Genomic DNA, 23390 nt, shown 5'->3' with positions numbered 1-23390 from the left:
GACCTCCTATACATTGAGGAGACAGACCGTCTACTTGCGGAACGTTTCAGGGAACACCTCTGGGACACCCGCACCCAACCAACCCAACCGCCCCATGGCCGAACACTTTAACTCCCACTCCCACTCCGTCAAGGACATGCAGGTCCTTGGCCAATTCCCTCGCCGGACCATGGCAACACGACGCCTGGAGGAAGAGCGCCTCATCTTCCGCCTAGGAACCCTCCAACCACAAGGGATGAATGCAGATTTCTCCAGCATTCTCATTTCCCCTCCCCCGACCTTTTCTCAGTCCCAAACCTCAGACTCAGCACCGCCTTCTTGATCTGCAATCTTCTTCCCGACCTCTGCGCCCCCATCCCCTCTCCGGCCTATGACCCTCACCTTAACCTCCTTCCACCTATCGTATTCCCAGTGCCCCTCCCCCAAGTCCCTCCTCCCTACCTTTTATCTTAGCGTGCTTGGCACACCCTCCTCATTCCTGAAGAAGGGCTTATGACCGAAATGTCGATTCTCCTGTTCCTTTGATGCTGCCTGACCTGCTGTGCTTTTCCAGCAACACATTTTTAAGCTCTGATCTCCAGCACCTGCAGTCCTCACATTTTCCACATTGATTTAGATACAATCTATCAACCCCTCAGTAAACGAACAGGAAATGACATCACCACAAACCCCAGGAACCCCATCCAGGCCAAACATATAAATAGAAAGCAGGAGACAACAGCTTTGCTTCACTTTGAGGTCGCCACTGATGATGTTACCTAGCCAGGTAATGAAACATTTGGATATCAAACCTACAGCTCAGCGAGCAAATCTGCACCCTGCTTAAATAGATATATGTAACCAGGACTTTTAGTGTCTCCTCAGTCAAGGGAACTGGCTGAGCTGTCTGTTTACATATATATAACCACGAGATTCAGAATCTCCGCAGTCTATGGCACGGATTCTGTGCTGGATGGTTAAATAAATATATATAATTAGGAGATTTAGAGTCTGCTCATTCTAGGGCACTGACTCTGTGCTGTGTATTTAAAAATACATAACCAGGAGATTTAGAGTCTACTCAGTTATTTCCACTGACTCTGTTCCGTCTGTTTAGTATATGTAACGAGCTTGTTAATTATATATAACCAGGAGATTTAGAGTCTCCACATTTTCGGGAACTGACTGCGTGGTGGCTGGGTAAAGCTTTTATAACCACAGTATTTAGAGTCTCATCACTTTGGGGCACTGACTCTGTGCTGGCTGGTTTATTGTATATGACCAGGATGTTTTGTGTCTCCTCAGTTTAGGGCACTGACGCTGTGCTGGCTGGTTAATTGTATATAACCAGGATATTTAGACTCTCCTCAGTTTGGGGCACTGACTCTGGGATGGCTGGTTAAAAAAATAGATATAACTAGCTGGTTTTGAGTCTCCTCAGTTCAGGGCACTGACTTTCGACAAATAAATATGTCAAACCACGAGATTCAGAATGTCCTCAGTCTAGGGCACTGACTCTGTGCCGGATGGTTAAATAAACATGTACATCCAGGAGATTTAAATTCTCCACAATTTAGAGCACTGACATTGTGCTGGCTGGTCTAATATATATAACCAGGAGATTTAGAGTCTGCTCTTTCTCGGGCACTGACTCTGTGCTGTGCATTTAAGTATACGTAATCAGGAGATTTAGACTCTACTCAGTTATGGCACTGACTTTGTTCTGTCTGTTTAATATATATAATGAGCTGGTTAATTATATATAACCAGGAGATTTAGAGTCTCCCCAGTTTCGGGCACTGACTCTATGCTGCCTGGTTAAATAAATATATAATCAGGAGATTTAGTGTGTCCTCAGGTTAGGGCACTGACTCTGTGCTGGCTGACTAAATAAATATACATAACCAGGACATTTAGAGGCTGCAATTGTAGGGCACTGACTCTGGGCTGGCTGGTTAAGCAAAACATCTAACCAGGATATTTAGAGTCTCCTTAGTTTCGGGCACTGACTGAGGCTGGCGGGTTAAATAAATATACATACCCAGGAGATTTTGAGTCACCTCAGTTTAGGGCTCAGACTATGTGATGGATGGATAAATACATATATATAGCCAGGAGAAAGTCAGTGCCCGAAACTGAGGAGACTCTAAATCTCCTGGTTATATATAATTAACCAGACAGCACAGAGTCAGCGCCTTAACTGAGGAGACTCTAAATCGCCGGGAATATATATTTAAACAAACAGCACTCAGTCAGTTCCTTGAAATGAGGAGACTCTAAATCTCCTGGTAATCAACCAGCCAGCACAGAGTCAGTGCCTTAAAATGAGGAGACTCTAAAACTCCTGGTAATTTATGAGTATGTATTTATCAATCCAGCACGTAATCTGAGTCCTAAACTGAGGAGATTCTAAATCTCTTAGTTTTATATAGAAATATGGAATTAACCCACCAGCACAGAGACAGTGCCCTAAACTGAGGAGACTCTAAATTTCTGGTTATATACATTTAATTAGACAGCACACAGACAGTGCCCTTTACTGAGGACACTCTAAATCTCCTGTTGTTTTGAAATTAGTTAGCCAGCATAAAGTCAGTGCTGACTCTGTGTTGGCTGGTTAAATAAATATATGTAACCAGGACATTTAGAGTCTCCTCAGTTTAGGGCACTGACTCTGGGCTGGCTGGGTAAATCGATATATAACCAGGGGGTAGAGAGTCTGCTCATTTTAGGGTTCAGACAATGCGCTGGCTGTGCCCATAACTGAGTAGACTCTAAATCTCCTGGTTACGTATGTTTAAATACACAGCACAGAGTCAGTGCCCCAGAATGAGCAGACTCTAAATCCCCTGGTTATGTATATTGATTCAATCAGCCAGCACAGGGTCAGTGCCCTAAACTGAGGAGACTCTAAATCTCCTGATTATATATATTTATGTAACCAGGCAGCACAGAGTCAGTGCCCTAACGTGTGGAGAATTTAAATCTCCTGGATATGCATGTTTATTTAACCATCCAGCACAGACTCTGTGCCTTGACCGAGGACAATCTGAATCTCGTGTTTATATATATATATTTAAACAGACAGGACAGAGTCAGTGCCCTTAACTGAGGAGACTCTAAATTTCCAGGTTTTATATATTTTTTTAAACCGACAGTACAGAGTCAGTGCCCTTAACTGAGGAGACTTTAAATCTCCTGGTAATTTATATGTATTTATTAATTCAGCACATGATCTGAGTCCTAAAGTGTGGCAACTCTAATTCTCCTGGTAATATCTGCTTATTTAATCGGCCAGCCCACAATCAGTGCCCCAAATGAGGAGAATCTAAATCTCCTGGTACATTAACTGAGGAGATTCTGAATCTCCTCGTTCTATATGTTTATTTAATCGTAGCGTTGAGAGCCAGTGCCCAAAACTGGGGAAACCCTAAATATCCTGATTATGTATATTTAAACAGCAGGCACAGAACCATTGCCCTAAACTGAAGAGACACTAAATCTCCTGGTTATATCTATTTGTTTAACCAGCCAGCACAGAGTCAGTGCCCTAAATTGAACAGAATTTAAATCTCCTGGTTACATGCATATATTTAACCAGCCAGCACAGAGTCCGTGACGTAAAGTGAGGATTCTCTACATCTCCTGGCAATGTATATTGACCCAGCCAGCCCAGAGTCAGTGCTCGAAACTGAGGAGACTCTAAATATCCTGGATGAATGTATTTAAACAGACAGCAAAGAGGCAATGCCCTAAACTGAGGAGAGTCGAAATATATATATATATATATATATATGTATTAATCATCCAGCACATAGTCTGAACCCTAAACTGGGGAGACTGTAAATCTCCTCGTTTTATATATTTAATTAAGCCGCCAGCCCACAGTCAGTGCCATAAACTGAGGAGACTCTCAGTCTCCTGGTTATATATATTTAAACAGCCAGCACTGAGTCTGTGCCCGAAACTGGGGAGACTCTAAATCTCCTGGATATATTTATTTATTTAATCAGCCAGACCCGAGAGAGTGCCCAAAACTAAGGAGACGCTAAATATATTGGTTTTATATATTTAACCAGAAGGCACAGAGTCAGGGCCCTAAACTGAACAGGTTCTAAATCTCCTGGTTATATCTATTCATTTAACCAGCCAGCCCAGAGTCAGTGCCCCAAAATATGAAGACTCTAAATATCCTGTTTATAAAAGTTTTAACCAGCCACCACACAGTCAGTGCCTTAAAATGAGGAGTCTCTAAATCTCCAGGTTATATTTAATTAACCATCTTGCACAGAGTCGGGGCCTGAAAATGAGGAGACTCTAAATCTCCTGGTTATATATAACTAACCTGCGAGCACAGAGTCAGTGCACCAAACTGAGGAGATTCTAAATATCTTGGTTATATTTCAGTATTTAACCAGCCAGCACAGGGTTAATGCCCTATAATGAGCAGAGTTTAAATGTGTTGGTTATATTTATTTGTTTAATCAGCCAGCACAGAGTCAGTGCGCTAAACTGAGAAGACCCTAAATCGTCTGGTTATATATATTTATTTAACCATTCAGCAAAAAGTCAGTGCCCTAAACCGAGGAGACTGCAATTCTCCTGCTTCTATATATTTAACCAGCCAACACCGAGTCAGTGCCCTAAACTGAGGAGATCCTAAATCGTCTGGTTTTCTATATTTATTTAACAATTCAGCAAAATGTCAGTGCCCTAAACCGAGGAGACTGCAATTCTCCTGCTTCTATATATTTAACCAGCCAACACTGAGTCAGTGCCCTAAACTGAGGAGAATCTGAATCTAATGGTTATATATATTTATTTAACCAGCCAGCAGAATGTCAATGCCCTAACCTGAGGAGACTCTAAATCTCCTGTTTATATGTATATTTAACTAGATAGCACAGTCTCAGTGCCCCATAAAGAGCAGACTCTAAATCTTTGGTGATAAAGATTTAACCAGCCAGCACAGAGTCAGTGCTCTAAACAGAACAGACTCTAAATCTCCTGGTTTTATATATATTTATTAAACTGGCCAGCACAGAGTCAGTACCCTAGACTGAAGAGATTCTGAATCTCGTGGTTATCCATACTTATTTAACTAGCCAGCAAAAAGTCAGTGCCCCAAACAGAGGAGACTCTAAATCTTCTAGTTGTATATATTTATTTTACCAGCCAGCACAGAGTCAGTGCCCAAGAATGAGCAGGCTTTAAATCTTCTGGTTATGTATATTTAGTTAATCAGCCATCATAGAAACAGTGCCCTAACATGAGCAGTCTCCATATCCCCAGGTTATATATCTTTAACCAGCCAGCACAGAGTAAATGTCCTAAACTGAAGAGACCCTAAATCTCCTGGATGTATCCATTTATTTAACCAGCCACCACACAGTCAGTGCGCTAAACTGAGGAGACTCTTCTTTCGACTGTGACGTCTAGGAATGGACAACGGAGAACTACAAACCTGCGTATACAGAAAACCGACAAACACGGACCAAATACTTTACTACACCAGCAACCATCCCAACACACACAAACAAAGCTGTATCAGAACACTATTCCAACGATCCATCACACACTGCAGCACAGACAAACTTCGGAAAACAGAGGAGAACCACCTATACAACGTATTTAAGAAGAACGGTTACTCAAAAAATACAGTGCACAGATTCCTCAAGAAGAAGCCACGACAAGCAGACCAAACACAGCCAGAAACCCTAACAACCTTACCATACATCAAAGAAGTTTCAGAAATGACAGCCAGACTACTAAGGCCCCTCGGAGTCCTAGTAGCACACCAACCCACCAACATTATAAAACAAAAACTAACAAACTTAAAAGACCCAGTACCACCCATGGACAAAACCAAAGTCAACTGCAAAATTCCATGCAAGGACTGCCACAAACACTACTTTGGACAAACAGGAAGAAAGTTAGCCACCAGGATACACGAACACCAGCTAGCCACAAAAAGACACGACCCTCTCTGCCTCGTAGCCCGACAGCTGCCTCAAACCTACAGCTCAGCGAGCAAACCTACATCCTTAACCTCAACCTGAGCTACAAACCTTCACAAACCTTGCATATAACAAGCTGTTTAATTAAATATAACCAGGAGATTTAGAGTTTTCTCATTTTCAGGAACTGACTGTGTGGTGGCTGGTTAAAACTTTTAGAACCAGAGTATTTAGAGTCCCCTCAGTTTAGGGCACTGACTTTCTACTGGTTGGTTAAATAAATATGCAAAACGACGGGTTTCATATTCTCCTCAGTCTAGAGCACTGACTCTGTGCTGGATGGTTAAATGAACATGTGTATCCTGGAGATTTAAATTCTCCATAATTTAGTGCACTGACACTGTGCTGGCTGGTTAAATAATTATACATAACTAGGAGATTTAGGTTCTCCTCAGTTTAGGGCAGTGACTGTATGTTGGCTGATTAAATTTTTATAAGAATATGTAGAGTCTCCTCAGTTTAGGACACTGACTGTGTGTTGGCTGGTTTAATATATATAACCAGGAGAGGTAGAGTCTCTAGTTTAGGGCACTGACTTTCTGCTGGTGAGTTAAATAAGTATATGTAACCAGGACATTTACAGTCTGCTCATTTTAGGGCACTGACGCTGTGCTGGCTGGTCATATGTAACCAGGAGATTTCGAATCTCCTCAGATTAGGGCACTGATTCTGTGATGTCTGGTTAAATATATATAAGCAAAATATCTATAGACTCCTCAGATTAGGGCACTGACTGTGGGCTGGCAGATTAAATAAATTTATGTATCTAGTAGATTTACAGTTTCCTCAGTTCAGGGCTCAGACTATGTGCTGTATAGATAAATATGTATATATAAACAGGAGATTTAGAGTGTTCTCAGTTAAGGGCATTGACTCTCAGCTGCTGTTTACATATATACAACCTGGAGATTCAGGGTCTCCTTAGTTTAGGGCACTGATTCTGTGCTGCCTGGTTAAATAAATGACAGCCAGACTACTAAGACACCTCGGAATCCTGGTAGCACACAATCCCACCAACACTCTAAAACAAAAACTAACAAACTTAAAAGACCCAGTACAACCCATGGACAAAACCAACGTCGTCTACAATATCCCATGCAAGGACTGCAACAAACACTACGTTGGACAAACAGGAAGAAAGTTAGCCACCAGGATACACGAACACCAGCGAGCCACAAAAAGACACGACCATCTCTGCCTCGTAACCCTACACACTGATGAAAAAAAACACCATTTCGACTGGGACAACACATCTATCCTGGGACAGGCGAGGCAAATAATTCATGCCAGAGAATTCCTAGAGGCCTGGCACTGCAACCACAATGCCATGAACAAACACATAGATCTAGATGCCATCTATCAAACCCACAGAAAATGAACAGGAAATGACATCACCACAAACCCCAGGAACCCCATCAAGGAGAAAGATATAAATAGAAAGCAGGAGACAACAGCTTCGCTTCACTTGGAGGTCACCACTGATGATATTACCTAGCCTGGTAATGAAACGTCTGGATATCAAACCTACAGCTCAGCGAGCAAATCTACACTCTGGTTAAATAGATATATGAAACTAGGACCTTTAGTGTGTCCTCAGTCAAGGACACTGACTTTGTGCTGGATGGTTAAATAAACCTGTATATCCAGGAGAAATTAAATTCTCCACAGTTTAAGGCACCGACATTGTGCTGGCTGGTTAAATACATATATATAATTAGGAGATTTAGAATCTGCTCATTTTAGGGCACTGACTCTGTGCTGGATGATTAAATAAATATATATAACCAGGGGATTTAGAATCTGCTCATTCTAGGGCACTGACTCTGTGCTGAGTATTTAAATCTACATATCCAGGAGATTTAGAGTCTCTTCAGTTTGGGGCACTGACACTGGACTGGCTGGTTTAAAAAAAAACAGCTATAACTAGGAGATTTAGAGTCTCCTCAGTTTCGGGCACAGACTCTGAGCTGGCTGGTTAAATAAATAGATACAACCAGGAGATTTAGAGTCTCTAGTTTCGGCCACTGACTGTGTGTTGGCTGGTTTAATATATACAAAACCACGAGATTGAGTCTTCTCAGTTTAGGGCACTGACTTTCTGCAGGTGAGTTAAATAAATATATGTAACCAGGAGATTTAGAGTCTCCTCAGTTAAGGACACTGATTCTGTGATGACTGGTTAAATATATATAACAAGGATATTTATAGACTCCTCAGATTAGGGCACTGGCACTGGGTTGGCTGGTTATATAATTATATGGAAACAGGAGATTTAGAGTCTCGTCAGTTTAGGGCACTAATTCTATGATGGCTGATTAAATAAGTATATTTCACCAGGGGATTTAGAGTCTGCTGATTCTAAGGCATTGACTCTGTGCTGTGTATTTAAATATACATAACCAGGAGATTTAGAGTCTCCTCATTTTCTGGAACTGACTGTGTTGTGGCTGGTTAAAACTTTTATAACCAGAGTATTTAGAGTCTCCTCAGTTTGGGGCACTGACCCTGTGCTGGCTGGTTAATTGTATATAACCAGGACGTTTTAGGTCTCCTCAGTTGAGGGCACTGACTGTGTGGTGGCTGATTCAAATTTGTATAACCAGGATATTTAGACTCTCCTCAGTTTGGGTAACTGACTCTGGGATGGCTGGTTAAAAATAGATATATCGGGGTGGTTTATAGTCTCCTCAGTTCAGGGCACTAACATTCTACTGTCTAGTTAAATAAATATGTCAAACCACGAGATTCAGAATCTCCTCAGTCGAGGGCACTGACTCTGTGCCGGATGGTTAAATAAATATATATGACCAGGAGATTTAGATTCTCCTCACTTTAGGGCAAGATGGATAACCAGGTATTAATAACCAGGACATTAAGAGTCTCCTCAGTTTGGGGCACAGACTCTGTGCTGGCTGGTTAAATAAATAGTTACAACCAGGAGGTGTAGAGTCTCTAGTTTAGAGCACTGACAGTGTGTTGGCTGGTTTAATGCATATAACCAGAAGATTTAAAGTCTTCTAAGTTGCGGGCACTGAATTTCTGCTGGTGAGTTAAAGAAATATATGTAATCAGGGCATTTAGAGTCTGCTCATTTTCGGGCACTGACACTGTGCTGGGTGGTTATATGTAACCAGGAGATTTAGTGACTCGTCAGTTTATTTCACTGATTCGGTGATGTCTGGTTAAATATATATAACCAGGATATTTATAGACTCCTCAGATTAGGTCACTGACTGTGGGCTGGCCGGTTAAATAAATTTATATAACTAGGAGATTTATAGTTTCCTCAGTTTAGGGCTCAGACTATGTGCTGTAGAGATAAATACATGAATATATAAAACCAGAAGATTCAGAGTCTCCTCAGTGTGGGGTTACTGACTCTATGCTGCCTGGTTAAATAAATATATAATCAGGAGATTTAGTGTCTCCTCAGGTGAGGGCACTGAATCAATGCTGGCTGGTTAAATAAATATGTGCAACCATGAGATTTAGATTCTGTGCATTATAGGGCACTGACTCTGCGCTGGTTGGTTAAATAAATACATAAAACCAAGAGATTTAGATTCTGCTGATTTAAGGGCACTGACTCTGCACTGTCCATTTAAATATATATAACCAGGAGATTTAGAATCTCCTCAGTTATGGGCATTGACTATGGGCTGGAGGGTTAAGTACATTTATAGAACTTTGTGATTTATAGTTTCCTCAGTTTAGGGCTCAGACTATGTGCTGCTGTTTAAATATATACAACCAGGAGATTCAGAGTCTCCTCCATTTAGGGCACTGACTCTATGCTGCCTGGTTAAATAAATATATAATCAGGAGATTTAGTGTCTCCTCAGGTTAGGGCACTGACTCTGTTGGCTGGTTAAATATATACAACCAGGAGATTGAGTCTCCTCATTTTGGGGCACTGACTGCGCTGGCTGACTAAATAAATATACATAACCAGGAAATTTAGAGGTTGCTTATGGTAGGGCACTGATTCTGGGCTGGCTGGTTAAGTAAAAACATATAACCAGGATATTTAGAGTCTCCTTTGTTTCGGGCACTGACTGAGGCTGGTGGGTTAAATAAATATATAACCAGGAGATTTAGAGTCACCTCAGTTTAGGGCTCAGACTATGTGATGGATGAATAAATACATATATATAAACCAGGAGAAAGTCAGTGCCTTAACTGCGGAGACGCCAAATCGCCTGGTTATATATATTTAAACAGACAGCACAGAGTCAGTGCCTTAAAATGAGGAGGCTCTAAAACTCCTGGTAATTTATGAGTATTTATCCATCCAGCACATAGTCTGAGCCCTAAACTGAGGAGATTCTAAATCTCTTAGGTATATATAGATATATATATTTAATTAACCCACCAGCACAGAGTCAGTGCCCTTTACTGAGGACACTCTAAATCTCCTGTTGTTTTGAAATTAGTCAGCCAGCATAAAGTCAGTGCTGACTCTGTGTTGGCTAGTTAAATAAATATATGTAACCAGGCCATTTAGAGTCTCCTCAGTTTGGGGCACGGACTCTGGACTGGCTGGGTAAATCGATATATAACAAGGAGATATAGAGTCTGCTCATTATAGGGTTCAGAAAATGTGCTGGCTGTGCCCATAACTGAGTAGACGCTAACTCTCCTGGTTATGTATATTTAAATACACAGCACAGAGTCAGTGCCCGAAAATGACCAGACTCTAAATCTCCTGGTTATATGTATTAAACAAGCCAGCACAGAGTCAGTGCCCTTAACTGTGGAGAATTTAAATCTCCTGGATGTACATGTTTATTTAACCATCCGGCACAGAGTCACTGCTCTAGATTGAGGAGAATCGGAATCTCGTGGTTTTACATGTTTATTTAACTAGACAGTAGAAATTCAGTGGAGAGTCTAAAACACCTAGTTATATCTATTTTTTTTAACCAGTTTTTGTTTGAGAGTGTTGGTGGGATTGTGTGCTATCAGGATTCCGAGAGGTCTTCGTAGTCTGGCTGTCATTTATTTGACCAGGCAGCACAGAGTCAGTGCCCTAAACTAAGGAGGCTCTGAATCTCCAGGTTGTATATATTTAAGCAACAGCTGAGAGTCAATGCCATTAACTGAGGACACTCTGAATCTCCTGTTTATATATACATATTTATCTATACAGCACATAGTCTGAGCCCTGAACTGAGGAAACTGTAAATCTAATAGATACATAAATTTATTTAATCTGCCAGCCAACAGTCAGTGGCCTAATCTGCGGAGTCTTTAAATATCCTGGTTATATATATTTAACCAGACATCACAGAATCAGTGCCCTAATCTGAGGCGATTCTAAATCTCCTGGTTACATATAACCAGCCAGCACAGCGTCAGTGCCCTAAAATGAGCAGACTGTAAATGTCCTGGTTACATATACTTATTTAACTCACCAGCAGAAAGTCAGTGCCCTAAACTAGAGACTCTAAATCTCCTGGTTATGTATATTTAAATACACAGCACAGAGTCAGTGCCTTAGAATGAGCCGACACTAAATCCCCTGGTGAAATATATTTATTTAATCAGCCATCATAGAATCAGTGCCCTAAACTGACGAGACTCTAAATCTCCTGTTTCTATATAATTATATAACCAGCCAACCCAGTGTCAGTGCCATAATCTGAGGAGTCTATAAATATCCTTGTTATATATATTTAACCAGACATCACAGAATCAGTGCCCTTAACTGAGGAAACTCTAAATCTCCTGGTTACATATATTTATTTAACTCACCTGCAGAAAGTCAGTGCGTTAAACTGAGAAGACTCAATCTTGTGGTTTTGTATCTATTAAACCAGCCAACACACAGTCAGTGGCCGAAACTAGAGACTCTAAATCTCCTGGTTGTATCTATTTATTTAACCAGCCAGCACAGAGTCTGTGCCCGAAACTGAGGAGACTCTAAATCTCCTGGTTATATATAATTAACCAGCCAGCACAGAGTCAGTGCCTTAACTGCGGAGACGCTAAATCGCCTGGTTATATATATTTAAACAGACAGCACAGTCAGTTCCTTGAAATGAGGAGACTCTAAATCTCCTGATAATCAACCAGCCAGCACAGAGTCAGTACCCTAAACTGAGGAGACTCTATATTTCTGGTTGTATATATTTAATTAGACAGCACACAGACAGTGCCATTTACTGAGGTCACTCTAAATCTCCTGTTGTTTTGAAATTAGTCAGCCAGCATAAAGTCAGTGCTGACTCTGTGTTGGCTGGTTAAATAAATATATGTAACAAGGAAATATAGAGTCTGCTCATTTTCGGGTTCAGAAAATGTGCTGGCTGTGCCCATAACTGAGTAGACTCTAAATCTCCTGAGTATGTATGTGTTAGTACACAGCACAGAGTCAGTGCCCGAAAATGAGCAGACACTAAATTCCCTGGTTATATATATTAAACCAGTCAGCACAGAGTCAGTGCCTAAACTGAGGAGATTCTAAATCTCCTGATTATATATATTTATGTAACCAGCCAGGACAATGTCAGTGCCCTAACGTGTGGAGAATTTAAATCTCCTGGATATGCATATTTAATTAACCACCCTGCACAGAGTTTCTGCCTTGTCTGAGGAGAATCTGAATCTCGTGGTTATATATATTTAAACAGACAGCACAGAGTCAGTGCCCTCACCAGAGGAGACTCTAAATCTCCAGGTTGTATATATATGTTTAACCAGCTAACACAGAGTCAGTGCTCAAACTGAGGAGACTCTAAATTTCCAGGTTATATATATATTTAAACCGATGGCACAGAATCAGTGCCCTTAACTGAGGAGACTTTAAATCTCCTGGTAATTTATGTGTATTTATAAATTCAGCACATTGTTTAACCGGAAACTGAGGCGACTCTAAATCTGGTTATATCTAGTTATTTAATCCGCCAGACCGCAATCAGTGCATTAACTGAGGAGATTCTGAATCTCCTCGTTATATATGTTTATTTAATCATAGAGTTGAGAGCCAGTGCCCAAAACTGGGGAAACCCTAAATATCCTGATTATATATATATATATATATATATATATTTTAACAGCAGGCACAGAGCCATTGCCCTAAACTGAACAGACACTAAATCTCCTGGTTATAGCCATTTGTTTAACCAGCCAGCCCAGAGTCAGTATCACAAACTGAGGAGACTCTGTCCCTCCTGGCTATATACATTTAACCTGCCAGCACAGAGTCAGTGCCCTAAATTGAACAGAATTTAAATCTCCTGGTTACATGCATATATTTAACCAGCCAGCACAGAGTCAATGACCTAAAGTGAGGCTTCTCTACATCTCCTGGTTATGTATATTGACCCAGCCAGCCCAGAGTCAGTGCTCGAACCTGAGGAAACATTAAATATCCTGGATACATGTATTTAAACAAGCAGCATGGGAGGGGGGCGTGGAGCTGACCAGGTAGTCACGGAGGGAACGGTCTTTGCCGAAGGCGGAAAGGGGTGGTGAGGGAAATATATCCTTGGTGGTGGGGTCTTTTTGGAGTTGGCTGATTTGGTTTATGTGAAGGTTGGTAGGGTGGAAGGTGAGCACCAGGGGTGTTCTCCCCACCCCCACCCTCCTCTAGTTTATCTCTCCACTCTTCAGTCTCACTGCCTTTAATCCCGATGAAGGGTTTTTCCCCTCTCTCTGTATATATATATATATATATATATATATATTGATCCATCCAGCACATAATCTGAACCCTAAACAGGGGAGACTGTAAATCTCCTAGTTATATGTATTTATTTAAGCCACCAGCCCACAGTCAGTGCCATAAACTGAGGAGACTCTAAATCTCCTGGATATATATATATTTATTTAATCAGCCAGACCTGAGAGAGTGCCCAAAACTGAGGAGACGCTAAATATACTGTTTTATATATTTAACCAGAAGGCACAGTGTCAGTGCCCTAAACTGGACAGGTTCTAAATCTCCTGGTTATAGCTATTTGTTTAACCAGCCAGCCCAGAGTCAGTGCCCCAAACTGTAGAAACTGTAAATATCGTGGTTATAAAAGTTTTAACCAGCCACCACACAGTCAGTGCCTTAAAATGAGGAGTCTCTACATCTCCAGGTTATATTTAATTAACCATCTCCAACAAAGACAGGGCCTGAAAATGAGCTCCTGTGAGGAGGTTGAGCAATTCATCAACTTCACCAAAACATTCCACCCTGGCCTTAAATTTACCTGGACCATCTCTGACACCTCCCTCCCCTTCCGGGACCTCTCCATCTCCATTAATGACGACCGACTTGACACTGACATTTTTTACAAACCCACCGACTCCCATAGCTACCTGGATTATATCTCTTCCCACCCTCCCTCTTGCAAAAATGCCATCCCGTATTCCCAATTCCTCCACCTCCGCTGTATCTGCTCCCAGAAGGACCAGTTCCACCATAGAACACACCAGATGGTCTCCTTCTTTAGAGACCGCAATTTCCCTTCCCTCGTGGTTAAAGATGCCCTCCAACACATCTCGTCCACATCCCTCACCTCCTCCCTCAGACCCCACCCCTCCAACCGTAACAAGGACAGAACACCCCTGGTGCTCACCTTCCACCCTACCAACCTTCACATAAACCAAATCATCCGCCGACATTTCAGCCAACTCCAAAAAGACCCCACCACCAAGGATATATTTCCCTCACCACCCCTTTCCGCCTTCGGCAAAGACCGTTCCCTCCGTGACTACCTGGTCAGCTCCACGCCCGCCTCCCATCCTGGCACCTCCCCTGCCACCGCAAGAACTGTAAAACCTGCGCCCACACCTCCTCCCTCACCTCTATCCAAGCCCCTAAAGGAGCCTTCCACATCCTCCAAAGTTTTACTTGCACTTCCACTAATATCATTTATTGTATCCGTTGCTCCCGATGTGGTCTCCTCTACATTTGGGAGACTGGGCGCCTCCTAGCAGAGCGCTTTATGGAACATCTCCGGGACACCCGTACCAATCAACCAACCGCCCTGTGGCCCAACATTTCAACTCCCCCTCCGTCTCTGCCGAGGAAATGGAGGTCCTGGGCCTCCTTCACCGCACCTCCCTCACCACCAGACGCCTGGAGGAAGAACGCCTCATCTTCCGCCTCGGAACACTTCAACCCCAGGGCATCAATGTGGACTTCAAACAGTTTCCTCATTTCCCCTTCTCCCACCTCACCCTAGTTCCACACTTCCAGCTCAGCACTGTCCCCATGAGTTGTCCGGACTTGTCCTACCTGCCTATCTCTTTTTCCACCTATCCACTCCACCCTCTCCTCCCTGACCTATCACCTTCATCTCCTCCCGCACTCACCCATTGTACTCTATGCTACTTTCTCTCCACCCCCACCCTAATCTAGTTTATCTCTCCACTCTTCAGTCTCACTGCCTTTAATCCCGATGAAGGGTTTTTGCCTGAAACGTCGATTTTGCTGCTCCTTCGATGCTGCCTGAACTGCTGTGCTCTTCCAGCACCGCTGATCCAGAATCCACCACTGTGTTCTCTGTCTATACCATGATGTTTAGATTGATTCTAATCTAAAAAGTGAGATAATGGAGTTTTACATAAATTCATGCGGCAAGACGTGTCTGATTGTGGACATGGATACCACTATTACGCATTGGATCACCTCCCACCTTTTGCCTGGCAGGTGCTCATGTGACTCAGCCAACTTTGTCTATCTTATACGTTGCAGGCAAGAATGCCCGGAGGCATGGTACATTGGGGAAACCGAGCAAAGGCTACGACAACAGATGAATGGGCACCGCACAACAGGAGGGTTCCCTCCCAGTTGGGGAACACTTTAGCGGCCAGGACATTCAGCCTCGGACCTTCGGGTGACCATCCTCCAAGGTGGACTTCGGGACAGGCAGAAGAGAAAAGTGGCCGAGCAGAGGCTAATAGCTAAGTTCGGTACCCATAGGGAGGGCCTCAACCGGGATCTTGGGTTCATGTCACATTACAGGTGATCACCATTGCACTACACACACACACACAGATATTCCTACGCACACACACACACACACACGCGGACACAGGTACATACAGACGCGCACACAGACACCCACGCACAGCTTTATAGACACGCACACTCCCACACTCACACATGCACCCCCTCACAGACTTAAGACACTCTGCACTCACTACACACAGACACACACACACACACTTTCTCACACTCACAACCCCCACCCCAGACAGACACACCCACACAGACAGACAAAGACCCACATGCACACATATATTTTGTGGGTGAATTTGTACTTGCATGCAGTTTTTGTACTTTGCTCAAAAACTGCATTCATTCATGTAGAAATCTTGAGCTCAAAAACTGTATGAATTTATGTAAAAAATACTCCCTGACTCTTTTCTCTGACCGTCTGCCTCATGACTTTTTAAAATTCTGTAAGGCCATTCCTCAGTCCTGAAGTCCCAGGGAAAACTGTCGAAGCCTATTTAGCTTCGTGCTATTATCCAAACAGTGCAAACCTTGCAAACCCTTTCAAATACTTTCTAAATTGCACCACGTTCGTTACTGAATGCACGATCTGTTAGTGCTGAAGTGAAGCGACGCTGAAACATTAGTAATGACAATTTTGAGCGCTCTCTACCTGTAGGGTAGCGTGGCCGAGTGGTCTAAGGCGCTGAATTTAAGCTCCAGTCTCTATCGAGTCGTGGGTTCGAATCCCACCGCTACCAAGATCGCGGCTGTTCTTCTGCAGGCAGAGAAACTTAGCCGGCTCTGTACATTTTCGTTGTTGTGTTTGCAGCCGGTCAGGCCTCTAATCCAGACTGACGCTGAAAACAGTGGAACCCCGTCATCTGCACTGCTTTACGATGAATATGTGGAAACTTTTGGTGCCAGTTTCTGTGTCTCAAATAGTCAGCACGTTTGGTTGCAAGTTTGGTGGTTCGAGCCTGCCCTTCGCACCGAGCCTCAATGATTTCATTTCAAGCATTGAGACCAACCATGTACTGACACTGCAACCACGAGAACTCAGCAGAGTCCGCAGCTGGATGTGGCCCCAATCTCTCCAAGGCCCCGCTGCCAACAGAAAGCGGCTACTGCCGCTTCAATCACCGGCTTCCTGCTCAGCCCTGGGACACAGCACATGGAAAATCCTTCCCCAGGAACGGCTCTTCCCGTGTGAGAGGGACAACAATTCCACTTTAAATTGAGAACGGCTTCAGAATATTGTTCCTGTCCTTGGAGTGTTTCATAAACAAAACTCCTGTCTCGCAAATAAGAAGTGGGGAAAGTTGTTGGGCAGGAAGGATAGAGAAAGTGCTGACTGTGAGGACTCTGTCTCGGCAGCAGGTGGGATTCCTTACACCCGAAACAGGAATGATTGCGTTTCCTTAGGGAATTTCCCAATTGATTTAACGTCTGCCAGAGTGATTGGGAATCATTCCGGCCACCTAAAGATGAGCATAAAAAGATGAAAATATTTATATTGAATCTTAAATCCAGAGACAAGTGCTAAATAGATAATAATGTTCTGAACGAATACTAGCTGAGAAATGGAAAGTGTGGATGATGACATTTGTGATTGGGAGGAATGAACTGGATCCTTGCAAATTGCAATGCCAGGTGAAATATGCTCAGTATGAAATGACACACTAATTAATCGTGAGCCAGGCCCAGCTACTTTAGTCGGTACAGCATGAGATGCTTAATCTCAGGGCCATAGGTTCAAGCCTCACGATGGGCCCTTTCACTCCTTTAAAGAAATCCAGCCCTCTACTCCACTTGAGGGATTGCAACCCAGTGCAGGGGTCGTTTTTGACACGTGGATCCGACTGTGTTTGATCACACGTCGGTTTCTGAGTGAAAGCTGTCTCCACTTTCCTGGAAGTGCCAGAGACAAGTTTATCAGTGCGCCCGAATAGACGATGAATTGTGTCTCTTTCAAAACGTCAGGTTCCACTCCAAACGTCCACCAGAGTGCTCAGAGACACAGAACGCGAATGTCTACTTGTTGGGGGGACGGGGTCTGACAGTGACTGCTCAATGTCAAATGGACCTGAACCAAAATGAAGTGATTCAGACCGTTCTGACGGAAACCGAGGGGAACTCGCCTGAACGTTTCACAATTCACACGGAAAATCATCTTGTGTACTCATGGGGGTTCACGAAATGGACAGTTTATTGTCAGTAACAGGGGTGGGGGTGGGGCAGGATTGTGAGGTTTCACAGTGGGACAGAAGTGATCTGGGTGAACGGGTAAGTCTCACATCCCCAGAGCATGGAAGAGCTGATTGGTCCAGGATCACTCCCATCTTCTGTTTCGGAACCAACAAATGAAATTGCTGAAAATCTCAGCAGGTCTGCTCGCATTTTGGAAAGGAAAAGTGTTAAGACTTCGGACTCGTGACATTTCTTTTTGCATGCCCATCTCCCTCTGGATTTGTACAGTCTTCCTTTTTATTGACTATCTTCTGGCTTCCAACTTTATTCTCTTGTATTTTATTTTCCTCTCCAACCGTTTTCCCAGCTTTTAAATTTGTATCAGATCTGTCCCATCTCTCACTTTGCCCATTTATGACCGAAGAACTTGGAAATGAACAATTAACTCTGTTTCTATTTCCTTAGATACCAGATGCCCAGAGACCGGAATGTATAGGATGACGGTTAGAGCTTTCAGCCCATAGTCTGCTCTGCCATTCGATCATGGCTAATATCGCTCTCAATCCTATTCTCCAGTCTTCTCCCTGTAACACTCATTCCCCTTGAATTTAGGACCCAGTCTTTTTTTCCCAGACTGGGTCTTCATCCGCCCCAAACCCCTCCACATCTGCTGGCGGCTGTTACACCGTGTCTCTGGGTGATCGCGCTGAGTTTCAGTCCCGCACGGCAAACCCAATCTGTTCTGAACAACGCAATCACCGCTGGGGGACAGCTCGATCAGGTCTCTGGCCCCACTGTGTTTGTGCGGGGGAGCAGTTATCACCTTCACCTCCCATGGGAAGGATCGGTCCTTCAAATATCCGGGCAGTAAAAACGATTGGCTTGTGTGTGAACATAGATGAAGGTAATTGCTTTCTGACCTGGTCAGTAAACCTTACTCTGTATGTCCCTGCCCATTCCTGCCGTTGTCGTGAAAGGGAATGCAAGTCCAATTAATTGCCGTGTACGGTTTTATTCGATACACATTCTTCCTTGTTCAGAATATAGGTGGATGTTTCCAGCACAGATAATTACTATTTTCAAGAATGCAGTCGGCATTCTGGAGAGTAGAAGCATCAGTTTCTGCAGAAAGTGGCCTCGTTCAGAGCTGAGCAGAAATATTGTTGTTCCCGCTTTAAGGGCGACAGTTTTCCAGATGGTGATCGATGGGGCTTTATTGCAGCCTCATCAGCAAACCTTCTTTTGCATTTACTCGCCCATCACTACTCTAGTGGTGAAAAGAAGTATCATTCCAAATAACTGCTGCGTGAATTTCTTTTCAAATGTCACTGCGCTGTGGCTGTGAATATGTGGCGATGTCTACAGCCCTGCTGGCCATCCTGTTTAAGAGTGCAGTTATGAACATTCCTCTGTCTCGGCGCTACAAGGAAAATTGCCCGCGCCTATTCGGCCTCGCCCTACATTCCAAACTCGGCAAACCTGGCAACCTGTTTGTCAGTATTTCCTGAGCATTTTCACGTGATATCCTTTTTTTTTCAATCATGCTAATAACCCTGGCCAACATTGGTCTATTCGGAACGGAAATGTCAGTGTTGGATAAAGAGCAGCTGGCTCGGTGGCTCGGTTGTGACCTCATTGTTCCATTTGGGTCACACCCGAAACATCTCTAGTTCAAACCAGGCAGGAGCTACTTTGTTCCCTTGGGACAGGTGGATTGGTGGGAATGGAGCGTTCCTGCTGGTTGTTCCCATCAGCAAACCTGGCTTTGAATTTGCTAGCCCACATCTGCAGCCATGGTGAAAAGGAATACCATTCCGATTAATTGCTGGATCAAACTTTGTTCAGTTTCTCTCCTCGGATAAAGTGAGGACTGGAGATGATGAAACGCTCCTGAAACAAACGGCGCTTCTCCTGCTGCGCGGATGCTGCCTGACCAGCACCACACTCTCAACTAAGTTTCTCTCCTCCTGGGTCGACGATATGAGTCGAATTGTAGATCTTCTCCCGCCGTCCATTTTAAGGGTACAGTTACCAGCACTGATCCTTTCTGCACCAAAACTATCGCATTTGCTTTACATGTGATGGCATCCTGGTTCAGTGACAAGGTAAGCTCTCATTTGCTCGGGTCACAGCGAACATTGATTACCTGATGTCATCTCTGTCAAATGTATCCCAAAGTAGGCTCTGAAACGCTTCATTTGGACCCGAGCATTTCTAAACCTGCGTGAACCAAAACCAGAAAACCTCAGTCATGATTTGGAGCAGTTCACATATTCGAGTTTCCAAGCAGAAGGCATGGTTACCGCTCATTCAGTCAACAACAGGAATGAGAAGATTTACATCCTCAGATGAACTGCTTGACTCATGCTCTCATACAGTCACTAATTCAGTTTTCTGGATAAATGTAAGGGCGTCTTCTGCCTTCCCTTGTAGTCTAGTAGCCAGCATTTGGCGCTCTCGCCGCCGTGACACGGGTTCTATTCCCGGTCAAGGAATGCGTGCTTTGTTCTGCACACACATCGTGGTAAGAATATTTCTGACCACTTTTCCAAAGTTGGCAGAACATCGGTTTTAAAGTTGAACAGAAAACCAAGAGATGCAGATGTTGGAAATCTGAACCAAAAACAAGAATTGACGTGCAAACTGAATAGTCCTGGCAACATCTGTGGAGAGAAACAGAGACAATGATACTCAACGACAGAACCAGATTAGTTCTTCATTTCTAGACCACAATGCCGGGATAATGGTCAGTTTTATCTGTCGAATGAGGATTGTTATCAAAATCTTTTATTTTTTGCCAGTTAGCAGCCATGTCGACCCGAGATCTGATTCGTTCAGTGGCTACCTCCAGATGGGCCTCTAATTTCCTGTCTCTATCTCTGTGTATCTACCTCAACCTTTTTCATATTCTTTGACCCTTAATTTGCCAATATCACTCGTTTCCCATTCCTACTCTCTGAAAAGCCTGACGTTCGGGGATAGTTTGAGAATGGAGCTGCTGAGAGGTTTTCTGGAACCTGGCAGGAGACTGCACAACATGGCTCACATTTTACGGATAATACGTCTGGCACTTGAATGTGATACAAGGGGCCATTTCTTCCTCAAAACATTGTAACCCTTTCGAAATTAAAGTGGCATTTCTTATCCAAAGGAAAATAAACAAACTATAGGAGAACGTGGAAACATTAATGATGCTGTAAAATGAATGAATAGCGACAGCAGAGAATGAGGGTGATCCACTCGTGGTTTCTGTGCCACGACCACAACATTCCACAGCCTTTCTGCAGTGTCTCCTGCCTCACCTCGTTATTCCCACCAAACTTGGAATGAAGGAGGGAGAATAAAAGTGGAGGAGAAGAAGGAGTGCTTTTGGAACAGCAGTAAGAAACTCTAGGTTGGCGTATTGGTTCGGAAGGACAACATGCACTGCTGGAACTAAACCAGGAAAAAGGAGTGGGTTTGCCAAACCATAACAGGCTCGAACTCAGGCAGGATGCTGAGTCGCTTCATCAGCAACACGATACTTTATAAAAGGTGAACCTCCGAGCTTTCAATACAACAAGCGGGCGCAACTGCGATTGGACCCTATGGTCAGCTGCTTACCAAGGAGGGGTTTTAACTAACTAAGCAACGTCCATATGTGCACTTCATTAACCACATGACCACAGTAACTCGGAAATACATTTCTGTATCAATATTACTCAGTGTGATTTGCAATCAAACCCCTCTTTTGCAAAACCAGACATTTCACGATTGATCGTTCTTCAATGCAAAGGACATAAAAGGGCAATCTTCTCTTGCATTGGCTTCAAACAGATATTTGTATCTGTTTAAGCTGACAGGACAAAGGGAACATTTTTCATCCTCTTGGGGCGTATTGACGGCTTTAATACACACAGAGGGAATTTCACACGAAGAGGAACAGTGTCATTGCCATGAATTGACCAGGAATGGTGTGTGAGCCAATGTAAACAGTTTGCAGTAAAGGCTAACCCATTAGCAGTGACACTGAGCCTTGCACCACCAGATGCAGACTCACTTCCTGCCTCATGCCTCCCAGTCATCATTGTCATTCACGTCAATTTCACTTCCCTGCTCCACTTCCAAACTTACTACCGATTGGAACCTACCACATTTAGGAACGCATTCCTGGAATAAAGATATCACTCAATGGAATAGGACTCGCTGTCCATCCCTAAATCCCCCAGAGATGGAGGAGATGAGTTGCTTTTGTGAACCATTGAACTCCTTCACACGGAGGTACAGCCATTATGCTGCAAGCGCGGGAGTTCCTGGATTTACACCCAGAGACACGGAAGGAACACAACATATTTCCAACTCAGGAAGGTGAGATGATTGGAGGGAGATTTGAAGGGGTCACTATCGTATCTGTCCGCTGTCATTGTCCTTCTACATGGTTCAAGCAATCACTGGGCTGATTCTGGAGGGATCCCGGTAGGTCTTCTGTGTGAAACGAGGAATGCGTTTTCAGTCAGACAATTCACATGAAGAGAATTAAACCTTCATTCCCTGAATTGGAACTATATCCATGTCTGGACGATACAAACTTTGACTCCTCAGCACGGGCCCCCGGTAATGCTGACAGTATCCAAAGCGACCTGAATTGTACACACCCTTGTGCCTGTCCATCCCTTCATAACCACCTTCGGCAACAACGTTTCTCTCTTCAATTTTGCAAACGCTTCATATGATCGCCTTGGGTTTCAAAGTAAAGAAAGTGGAGCTGTGGCGATCTGATGTTGGTCAGTAGGTGCAATGCAGAAATATACAGAACAGGTTTTGAGGCGTGAGATTGCACTGAAGGGATTCCACCACTAAAAGGCGCTGTTCATCTCGTCTGATTCTCCATCGCGGGATTAAAACCAACAGAGGTTTCTCTCTGGACTGGCTCAGGGTCTTGACTGGAAAAGGTCACGATGCAAGGTATGAAAAGATATTTCACTGGAGTGAATCAAAAAATCGCGGACGGACTGTGAATAAAATGATGGCAACTTCCAGCAGAGGCTCAGGCGACCCAGAAGCAGGTACCTGAGGGCAAACATGTTTCCTTGGCTATTGAAAGACATTGCTTCACGAAGTGGGATATCCGATGTGAAACAGTGACGATAATTATTTTTACTGATTGTTCACCTTGTGAATACTGTTTACCCCGATGTCCATGTTTCAATTTCATATCGACTACCTGCCGTACCTCCAGCTGCCGTTGGGCCAGTGATGTAATGGATAATGCCTCTGACTTTTGGTGGTTC

The 23390-nt window shown here is 43.6% G+C and overlaps 1 non-coding gene across 1 annotated transcript; it reads left to right on the top strand.

Annotated features, from left to right (window-relative positions):
- The first annotated feature begins 16609 nt into the window (after positions 1 to 16609).
- Positions 16610 to 16691, top strand: trnal-uaa (transfer RNA leucine (anticodon UAA)). The gene has a single exon. It is a non-coding gene; the product is annotated as a tRNA-Leu (tRNA).
- The last annotated feature ends 6699 nt before the right edge of the window (positions 16692 to 23390 follow it).

This window comes from Chiloscyllium plagiosum, unplaced genomic scaffold (genome assembly GCF_037043375.1).
Source record: "Chiloscyllium plagiosum isolate Xiang-an unplaced genomic scaffold, Cpla_swu_hap1 HiC_scaffold_21, whole genome shotgun sequence".
Lineage (NCBI taxonomy): Eukaryota > Metazoa > Chordata > Chondrichthyes > Orectolobiformes > Hemiscylliidae > Chiloscyllium > Chiloscyllium plagiosum.
The sequence above is the reverse complement of the archived record's forward strand: the minus strand, read 5'-3'. Positions and strand labels throughout refer to the sequence as shown.